The sequence below is a fragment of the Aegilops tauschii genome, chromosome 5 (assembly GCF_002575655.3).
Source record: "Aegilops tauschii subsp. strangulata cultivar AL8/78 chromosome 5, Aet v6.0, whole genome shotgun sequence".
In the NCBI taxonomy this organism is placed as follows: Eukaryota; Viridiplantae; Streptophyta; class Magnoliopsida; order Poales; family Poaceae; genus Aegilops; species Aegilops tauschii.
The window spans coordinates 482,775,400-482,784,234 of record NC_053039.3 but is presented as its reverse complement, the minus strand read 5'-3'; the positions used below and the strand labels follow the sequence as shown (position 1 = coordinate 482,784,234).

Here is an 8,835-nt window from a genome sequence, read left to right as displayed (position 1 = left end):
TTCCACCTACAAAATGGGATAGAATGCAAAATTGATATCGAGTTACGATAGAAGCATGATAATCACTTATGCAATGTCGATTCACCTGCTCAGGCGTGATCGCGTCCAGCTCGCTCTTGTGCAACTTGTACATGACCGAGGGATCATCCGTCGTCTCATTTAACACATCCCACTTGTGAGCCCAAGTGGGGAGCCATAGTGGGTTGTCTTTGTCGTCCCAATCCTCGTACTTCACGGTCTTCGGTCGTCCAACCGGCAAACGCTCCCAGCTCCATATGGAAAGTGCAAGCAGACAACCACCAATACCTCCAGATTGCCTACAACAGGCTTCGTCCAACTGCACATAAAAGAGAACATGGTTGAATTAACAGCAAGATCGCATTGATAATGTATCAATGAAGTGAAAAGGAAACAACTTCATACATGTCGATACAAGTAAGCCAGTGTCACCGAACCCCAACTCCATTTGATATCGAAGACGGTCAACGCCTTCAGCCACATCCATGGAGCATTCTTGCCTGTGCCATCAGCAAACATAGTCCTGGATATCAGGTACCACATGTACACACGATCATATGTCTTGACCGTGTCCTCATTAGCTTCCTCAGGGCAAGTACCAAAGTGCAATGTAATCCACGTGAAAGGAGCACCGGCTGCGACTCTTTCCTTCTTCTTGTCTTCTGCTTCTGGTTCCCGAGACTCCGGAGGAACCATACCGATAAGGGCATGCATCTGCGCGCGCCACCCATCAGAATCGGTGTTCATACATAGAGGATTCCCATCGATAGGAAGACCGGTGATCATAGCAATATCCTGGAGCGTCACGGTCATCTCCCCGGTCCGAAGATGGAAACCGTGTGTCTCCGGCCTCCAATGATCAATAAGCGCGGTGAGTGCTGCAGCATGTTGGGTGGCGTCGACCGGCTGACCAACTGAATGAAAGGGAGAAGTCCTGTCTCCCTTACATACGGTGTGTACCGCTCATCATAGCGCATCCACCCAAGGGTGACCCCGTGAGACCGAAGCTTTAGAGGTGCAAGCTCCTACAAACAAACAAATCATAAAATTACATATGGGGCATTTTTGTTTGAAATAAACACGAAATTCATAACACCGACAACTTTCATTATTACCCGCTGCTCCACCGACATAGCATACGACCGGTGTTGTTTGTCCCAGTGATCATCGAGAAGCCAAACCATCCTAACAATTAAAAAAAGCTTTCTTGTCAACACAATTATCTTTTGAATACAAATAAACTAAAGTACGCCTACTAGATGCAAAATTCAAAGCATATGTATCCAAAGCATTCTTGTCAATACAAATATAATTTCAACACAAATAAACTAAACTAGGCCTACTTCATGCAAGATTAAATACAAATCTCTTTTCCATATAAAATAACATGTCAACCTATGTATCCAAACCATATCTTTTCAATAAAATATACTAAACTAGGGTTGCCAAATTAGGTACATGCAAGATTATAATACATGCAACATTCAAATATAATCAAATCAAACAAGGGTTCCTCAAAATCTTCAAAATAGCATACATTATATGGATAGAAAGAAGGGGATCGAAGGAGGGTACCTTCTAGGATGGACTGGTGAAGGAATCCACGGACAAAATCGTCAGATCTGATGGATTTGGAAGAGGGGATTGAGAGGGGGAGAGGAGAGGGCCGTCGCCGCGGCTTCTTCTGGTTCTGTAACTGGTGGCGATGGGGTGGGTGGGGGAGGAGAGGGCCGCCGCGGCTGGATGTAACTCAGAGTGCAGCGCCCGAGGGCTAGGCACTGCACATTACATGTGTGGCGCCTAGCTCGGAGGCGCTGCACTGCTAGGTGCGGGGCCCAGGCCTGCCACGGTGGACAGATGTGCAACGCCCCCGGGCTAGGCGCTGCACCGTAGAGTGTGGCGCCGGCGTGCGGGCGCCACACAAAAAGGTCAGGGGCGTGAAATAGTTTCACGGGCAGTTCATTCTGTGAATTGATTTCGTCCCGAGGTCAAAATTGTCAAATTTGCCTGTCAAGGACGCTAAACGGCCTGCCGTACATGTTAAAGACCATAGATGAGGCTAATGAAATCTACTCTGAGGTCACATTCATAGTAGCTAGGTTCATATGTAATAATCCTGGCCATTATTATTTATCAGATTGCACTTAGCGGTGGAGATTAAAAAGGTTGTGATAAATCAAGCATAGACCTGAATAATTATCCAAACTATGAGTGTCAGCAAAATACCAGGATTGGGCTTCATTCCTTTCCTTTTTTATTTGACAATATCATTTTTTAAATGGTGACATGATCATTTTGTGTGGAGGAAAGTCTACAATAAAATCAGGAGAGCAAAAACTGGCTAGATGATGCAATTTTGCAGAGCATGTGAAGCCAAATCCCCCTGACGATAGACATGGGGAACCCACTCGAGCATGTAGCAATTTATATCCAAGCCATAACAGATTGGATTTGGGGAAATGGGCAAAAACTGTGTGTAGTTAAAATTATATTTCAAGCTTAGGGGTTTTAAACTTTTAATGTAGTGATTTATGGAGGTGACACTGAACAAATACCTTTATTAGCTTCAACACCCCTTACGCATAAACTAAATTAGCTCAATGCACAATTTTTACAATTATGATAGTATGCAATGTTTATCTAATCTAAAATATATTTAAAATGACAAAATATAGCTTCTAATATATGAAATTATGAATAAAAAAATCAAGGGCACAAGTGCATACACACAAGTACATATATTATTGGACCATATTTGTGAATTGATTTTTTTCAAAGATACATATTTAAATTTAATGGTTCTATATTATTCATTATCAGCCAGAAAAAATTATGAGTTTTAACACACCTTAAGAATGACAAATGGGCTCAATATAATCATAATTGTAAAAATTTATGACAGTACACTGTTTATTTTAAAATGCAAAAATATTTAACAGGACAAAACATAGCTTTAGCATGTGAAATTGTAAATTGGAAAAATCTAGCAGCGCAAATGCGCGGGTGACCCCGCTAGTTAATGAGAAAAGAGAGGCATGTGGTCAGTGGCGGATCCAAGAAATGAACATTGGGTGTTCAATTTTTTTTCCCACCCTAGCAGTGAAGCCAATGGTTCATGGCAATATAAAGTTTTCAAGTCAATGGCCTTCCCCTTGTTTTCCGATGCTATATTGCCTACAATTCAAAGATAGTGGCCTCATTCCTCATTCAGGTCGAAGGTCAACTAATGAAATCAATCAGATCAGCACAATGACATGTACAGAGCTATCTTTCTCTAAATCCAAACAAAAGCTACAGAACACATGTACAGGTTAACGAATGCAATTTCAGAATGAAACTTTGGAGGGGCTTCACCTAATCACCTTAGGATTGGAGATTGAGTTTGTTGGCAGCTGGAACAAGACCGAGAAGTGCCCCATGATCCCCTGCCCGGCGTCAACGACCTCGGTGGCGGCCGCCGCGCCGCTCATCGATCTCCACCGTGCGAACAGTCTGTCCTGCAGCATCCCCATCTGCGGCGGCGGGCATGGCACTGCACGGATCCATCCCGTCCGGTGCCGGTGGCTTTGTTGAGCTCTCCCTCGCCTGGCTCACCATCGGCACAGAGCACCGCGCAGCCGTGCTCCGTGTTCGCCCGACTGTGGTGGATTTGGACCGGGCACAACAGTTTTCTTTAGGCAAAAACCGAGCGAAGTAGTTTGTGGGCTGAAGGGGCTGGTTTCTGCTCGTGGACTGCTGCCGATGGGCTATTTGCTTGTCGGCCACAACTGGACTACTGCATATCGTATCTCTAGCACGTACGCTACGATTTTTGTCATACACCTATACATACGATTTTTTTGGCAGATAATTTTGGGTGTACATCTGTACACCCATGGCCAATACTGGATCTGCCCCTGCATCTGGTAACATAGCTAGTTACAATAACATCACACATACTAAAACAAAATGAGTCTACAACCTAATAAATGTAGTGTTGCATGACACCACACATATGTTAATCCCCACTATAAAGGTAGTAACATAGACTATATATGTTACTAGTCTAAGTTACTACCTATTATGAGCTTGTGACTAGTCTAAAGAGGTGAGAGAGTGACAAGGATGACCAATGGTGAGAGAAGTAAGAGGGAGAAGAAGAGGGCCTTGTTAGGGCATTCCCTAAACGGCGCCCGTTGCGCCCGCTACAGGCAACCGCGCAAACGGGTGCACACCTCTCCCTCCTTCACGCGTCTTCTTGGGCCGGCCCATCGTTCCTTTTCTTCTGTTGTAAAGCACAAAAATGCAAATGCAAATGCGTCTCGTGGAAATCGAACCGGCGACCTCATCTTCGTTCGCACCATACGCTAACCACCGCACCACTCTTACCTCATGTGTTCAAAAATATCTTCTTCACTGTTTTCTTCTCATGTCTATTGTTTCGTTTTTCGTGTTTATTCGAAAGGGTTTTGTTTGGTGTTCTTTTTTCTTTTGTTCATTTCAATAAACTATTTTCAAATTAATGAACTTTTCCAAAATCGATGAACGTTTTTCGAAATCGAAGAACTTTGTTCCAAATTCGATGAACTTTTTTTTGAATTGGATGAACTTTTTTCCAAACATGATGAACTTTTTTCAAATTCGATGAACTTTTTTTGAATTCGATGAACTTTTTTCCAAAATCGATGAACTCTTTTCCAAAATCAATGAACTTTTTTCAAATTCGATGAACTCTTTTCCAAAATTGATGAACGTTTTTCCAAAATTGATGAACTTTTTTCAAATTTGTGAACTAATTTTCAAAATTAATTTTTGTAAACTTTTTTAAAATCGATGAACTTTTCTGAAATAGATAAACTCTTTTTGAGAATTGATGAACTTTTTTTGAAAATTGATAAGCTCTTTTTCAGAATAGATGAAGTTTTTGTTCAAAATCAATGAACTTTTTTCAGATTTTCTGGAAGTTTTTACAAATTGATGAACCTTTTCCGATTTTTGTGAACTTTTTGGAAAATTGATGAAATTTTTTCTAAATCGTTATTTTTTCTAAAATCTGTGGATTTCCGAGAAAAAAACACATTTTTGTCAAAAGAAATCACACTTTCCTAAAATGTTTCCATATAATTTAAATATCTACGCGGCTACTGTTCTTATGTAACGTCGCGCTGCAATGTTTCATATATTCGTAGTAGCTCGAGTGGTCAGCCAACCACTTACTGGAGGTATTGATCGCGATTTCGATTCCACGTGCAGCGCCATATATGTCTGAGTTTTCTTTTTTCGCGCTACTACCTGTGTGTTCGTGGGCCTGGCCCATACCAGCAGGCGCGTGGGCGCCAGAAACTCCAACCGGCGCTGAAGGCACCGGTTAGGAGCTCCCCCTTGTTAGGCCTCTTCCAATGCATGGGTGCTTAAATGAGGTGCTAAGAGCATTTATAATCTTAGCAACTAGTCTTCACAATGCATAGGTGCTTACCTTTGGTAGCTAAGCTTCCCTCATGGAATTGTTTAATAATTAAACTCTCTCATGTATTGGTTGGTAGTCTTTTTACATAGGTTCGCGTGCTTAGCACCGTTTCTTCATGGGATCACCATAACGCTCTCTCTCCTATTTAATTGCTTTGCCACATCATTTTCTTGCCTATGTGGCGTTCTTAGCACCTGTACACCATGGAGCACTAGGAAGGGCCTTAAAGAGGAAGAACAAATGGGGGAGGGGAAGCTACTGTAACAGCCCGCAAACACCATATACGATCGAATCAGTGACGGGTGTCACAACAGACCCACCACTGCTAAGTGTCGTCGACAGCGCCTCGCACGAGAAAATGTCTTGTAACGGGCGGTAACTGGAGCATGCCACTGTTGTTTAACCTACTCGTGGCGAGTGGAAAGTGGTACCCGCCACAGCTATGTTCTATCAACATTGGACATCTGGCAAGGATAACTAATGGCGGTTGCTGAGAAGCGCCCGCCGCTACTGATTCATGTATTTAGCGCCGGCCACTGATGAGTCATGCAAATAAGTCCAGTTAGAAAGATTTTATCTGTGACAGGCGAAACAAAGGCGAAACAAAGTAGCCTCCACTGCTACGCTGTTAACTGTGGCGGGCTTGTTTTAGTATCGGCCATTACTAATTTTCTAAAATAGCTATGGCGGGAGAAGGCCAATTTGGCTCCCGTTTATCTGTGACAGGCGAAACAAAGTAGCCTCCACTGCTACGCTGTTAACTGTGGCGGGCTTGTTTTAGTATCGGCCATTACTAATTTTCTAAAATAGCTATGGCGGGAGAAGGCCAATTTGGCTCCCGGGCTTAGCTACATCCGCTCCGATAAAAAAAAAATCAAAACAAATACTAAAATATTCAAAAAAATTCATTTTTTGTGTGCGGTAGATAATTTGATGCGTGAGATTCGCTGCAAATTTCAACTCGTTTGTACATTTGAGCAACTCTTTGCAAAAAAGACAAAATTGGGGTCTGTAAAAAAAGTTTATTGTTCACGAACTGTTTTGATCCGATTTGTCTTTTTTGCCGAGAGCTGCTCAGATATTTAAATGAGTTGAAATTTGAGCGGACGTCACTCATCAAATTATCTACCACACAAAAAAAATTAGATTTGTTTGAATTTATCTAGTATTTGTTTTGAATTTTTTCTGAGCGGTGGCGGGTGCAATCATCCCATCATTGATCATAATGCAGTACTATCCATCCATCACAAGAACTTCAGAACATCTACAAGTTTCAGTAACTTAACTAGCATGCAGTTCAACCCAAAACGATTGCAGCAGCCAACAATTGCATCAACAAACCATCGTATCACATTACCAACACATGGCCAAGAATCTACTAGTAAGAAGAACTTGCATGCACATTGCACCCCTGCCCCCAAAAATCTAGTTCGGTTGCCTATATCAAATCCTTGAGGCCAGTTTCTCCCCAACTTCCTATCTATCTATCTGCCTGTCAATCCTCCGATTGTCAATTCACACGACGGCGCAGGCGTTGGGGTTCTCATCGTTGATGAGGAACTCGGTGGCCTGCATCGCCTGCTGGTCGTAGAAGACCGTCTTCCATAGCTGCAGCTCCACCGCCAGCGCCTTCTCCGCTGCCTCCTTGCACCGCTCCCCGTCACCCCCTGCTGCTGCTTTCCGTCCTTGTTGCAGCCGCCCTTGTCCTTTTCCTTGTCCCCTTTGCCGGGCGGCACCACGTCGACGGGGCGGCGCAGCTTCTTGCGGAGCTTCTCCGGCAGGGCCTTGCCGTCCATGGTGCCCGTCACCGTTACCTGGTTCTTGGCCGGGTCCATTTTCACCTGCTCCACGCCTGCATGGACAATGTAGGTGCACAATCAGAGGTCGCAGACGAACATGGACACATTAAGATGGAATCCGTGGCGTTTGCGTGCTCGGCGATGTGAGTGCGCAGAGACAGGGAATTCAGTCGAGCACCTAGCATGCGTGCGCCATGTCCGTCTCTGAAGAATAATCTAGCGTGCATGCAGGATGGAGCAAGTGGAGGAGGAGCTGCGGATACCTTTGATCTTGAAGAGCTTGCAGCAGATGCGGTGCATGCAGCCGTCACAGCCGAGGCCGGCAGAGCCGATCTTGAGCGCCACCGTCACGATCATCGGCTGCCATGAACCAAATCGAGCTAGCAGTCGAGCAGAGCAATCTCATCATCAGCATATGCATCGCATTGCAAAGTGGCAAACAGATTCAGTGCGTATATCAGCGAGGGAGGGAGAAAGGATCAAGGACGCCCCACGATGGGTTCCTTGTTGTCCATGCCGCCCTTCCCCTTCCCGGCATTGCCGCCGCCGCCGCCGCTGCACTCGTCGTCCTGCTCCTTTTTCTCCTCGTCCTTCTTTGTCCGGCTCCTGCTCGCCCTCGCCGTTGCTGCACTTGTTCTTGTCCCCGCCACCGCCGCCCTTGTTGTCCTTGCCGCTGACGAGCTCCACCTTCTTCCTGGTCTTTCGAGCCGACGCAGTCCCGCAGCTTCGTGGTGTCGAAGCGGCCCGACCATGGTCATTGATCCCTTGTCCATCTCCATGGCCATGCCCTCCACCCCTGCATGTCGACACGCGCACACCCACCGAGCCGATAATGTACAGACGCGCGCGGAGAGCACATGACGCGCGCTAGAGAGAGAGAGAGAGAGAGAGAGAGAGAGAGAGAGAGAGAGAGAGAGAGAGAGAGAGAGAGAGAGAGAGAGAGAGGATCGTATCAGGAAGCACCGGACAGAGGCGCGGATGCAGTGGGCGCAGCCATCGCACTGCACGTCAATCTTGAGCACGTCGGTGACCACGGTGAGCGGGGGCGGCGCCAACGCCACACCCCTTCTCCTTGTCATTGTCCGTCTTGTCATCTTTGCATCCACCGCCGCCCTTGTCCTTGTCCTTGTCGGTGGCGGCCTTCTCCTTGGCCTGGTCTTCGCAGCTGCTCCCGGCGTCAGCCCTCGCGTCCGCCGCGCACGACTTCTCTCCTCGTGCTCTTGCTTCTGCCGCCTGCCGCATCCTCCTCCTTCTCCGCCTCCACCCCCACCTCCGCCGCCGCTGTGCTTCTTCTTCTGCAGTCGAGATTCGAGGCACAGAGAAGGCGATGGTCGTGTCCTGCAGGTTGAATTGACAAAATGGCAGGGAGGAAACTACAAAAGTGCAGGCGACGACCAGACCAGGCCAGCTGGCGCCACTTGGCCGCTTCTGATTGGTCCAGGAATAAATTTGCACATTATGTGCAAGTTATAGGACTACATAGTTGAGTTTTACAAGTTTTAGGACTAAACTATCACACTGTACGCAAGTTGTAGGACATGCAGTGCTTTTGCCTCCTAGTTTTGGCCTCGT

The 8,835-nt window shown here is 45.9% G+C and overlaps 1 pseudogene; it reads right to left on the bottom strand.

Moving 5' to 3' along the window:
- Positions 1–6,798: 6,798 nt before the first annotated feature.
- Positions 6,799–8,048, bottom strand: LOC109783712 (uncharacterized; annotated as a pseudogene).
- Positions 8,049–8,835: the final 787 nt, after the last annotated feature.